Genomic DNA, 2,316 nt, shown 5'->3' on the forward strand with positions numbered 1-2,316 from the left:
CAAATGACCAACATCAAGGTAGTATGCACATATCCTATAACACTTGTTGCTAACAAATACCAGAATAAGATCCTCCACCATTTTGCACACCCGCAACTTATAATTGCAATTTGCAGCAACACCAATTTGTTTTGTGTGAACCAACAGCACCAGCACCTTAAATGATATTCAGCAGCAATAAAAAGCACATCAGCAAAGCCACAAACATAAAATCAACAACAATTTCCATAACAGCATCCTCATAGAAGCACCCAACAGCAACAACACATTTTAGTTTGTATGAGCCAGCCCTCTAGAACAGCAGCACCAGTACTCAAATAAAGGCTCAACAACAGTAAAAATCATCTCCTCTAGGCATCAATCTAAACCGCAACACCCCCTGTAATAATTCAGCAGCCGTAAAAATAATGCTAGCAAGGCATCCAAGACATAAGCACAACAACATTCTCATTGACACACCACAGCACCCGTCCTTTTCCTATTTCAGTAGCCCAAATTTTATAACATGAACAACACACTATTCCATGTAGCAAAGTACAAAACAGCAAACAACAACATAAATCTGTCAAATCAGCAACAGCTAAAAGGCAAAACAGCAACCAACAACAGCAAAAACAGCCTCCATTTCGAGTAACAACAGCAACAACACATAACAGCAACATCACATAACAGCAAAGCAATGACAGCAGCAGCGTATATCAGCACCAGCAATGACAGCATCAGCAACCAGCAATGACAGCACCAGCACCAGCATCAAACACATATCAGCAACAGCAAAGACAGCACCAGCGACAACAGAAAAACAGCGATTCCAATCAGCAGTAAAAACAACAGCATCAACGCCAGCATGAAAATTCTGGCTTCAGCTGTTGAATTGCTTTTTTCACAATCTCCCTCTTTGTTGTTCCACCTAGCCTACGAACATTCCATGTGAACCAAGGTCCCGACATCTCAATTGAGGTGTGGGTGATTTTCACGGATTTGGGCTTCCAAACCTCTCAACATTAGTGCTTCTGAACCGCGCGGTTTTAATCCTAGCTCCTGACCAAGCAACCAAGCTCGCTGCGCGCGTGTTGTGACGCCATCCTCACCTGTAACTGGTTCTAAAAAATCAATCGGCAACGCTATAGGTTTATTTTTGCTACCCTTAGGCCGTCCCCTCTGTGAGCTTTTCTTAGAGGAATTTGTGTTTGGGGAATTGTGAGGCGTTGGTGTAGTTAAGTCAGCCAGCGATAGTTCTACTTCTTTGAACGAAGACTGAGGTTCCTGGAGAGGAGAAGAAGATTGATGTTGTGTGTCGCATCTTTGAGGGAGTGGAACGTTGCCAGTGGAATTCTGCCGTATTATTTGATGAGGAGAAGTTCGAACGTATTGTTCTTGACTTGCAGCTTCTGTCACGTTAAAAACAGAACCAAACGGTGCTGGTAGATAAGTTGCAAACCTCAATAAATCAAGGCTAAAAAGCACTTTTGGCCCCTGATGTTTCAAGTTTGTGCAAATTCTGCCCCTACTCTATTTTTGTCGATGTTTCTACCCCTCATGTTTTCAAACAGTGCACCGTCTACCCCTCCGTTAGTCAGACGTTAAAAAACTAACGGAAAGAGCTGATTTGGCTTTCTTTTAAATATTTTTTGGACCTACCACGTGGAAATTACAAGTGAAATTGGAAAAAAATGGCATGAGAGATTCAAACTCAAGACCTGTAAGTAGCAAAACATGCGTTTAACCAGTTCAGTTACATACATAATTGATATATACATCAAGCAAATTTAATTTATATCATTTCCTTATCATCATCAACTTCTTATACTCCTCTTCATCTCTCCAATCCACTCAGAAACCTCTCTTGAGAAATCCTGACTGACGGAGGGGTAGACGATGCACTGTTTGAAAACATGAGGGGTAGAAACGTCGACAAAAATATAGCAGGGGCAGAATTTATACAAACTTAAAACATCTGGGGCCAAAAATGCTTTTTAGCCATAAATCAAATTTATTGTGAATTCCTTGAGGCAAACAGGGCCTTTGCAATTGTTGAACTTGAAGTGGGTCCCAGAAAGTTGAGTAAAGAGGCCAACTATATTTTTGAGGAATATCCTGTGAATTGAATGAAAAACCTGTAACAGAATAGAATTTATTTGAAATAAAATCAGGAGATTTGAAAACAAAAGGAAAGATTTGTTTTTTGAATAACATATTTGCTTCTGTTCTTGTATTCAGAACCTGTAACTGCTCCAAAACTTCCTCCCCTGCGTTGAAAGCTCCATTCAATGCAGTAAAATTTGAATTTTTTTGTTGCACCCCCTCCTGGTGCAA

Source organism: Lotus japonicus, chromosome 2 (assembly GCF_012489685.1).
Source record: "Lotus japonicus ecotype B-129 chromosome 2, LjGifu_v1.2".
Taxonomy (NCBI): Eukaryota; Viridiplantae; Streptophyta; class Magnoliopsida; order Fabales; family Fabaceae; genus Lotus; species Lotus japonicus.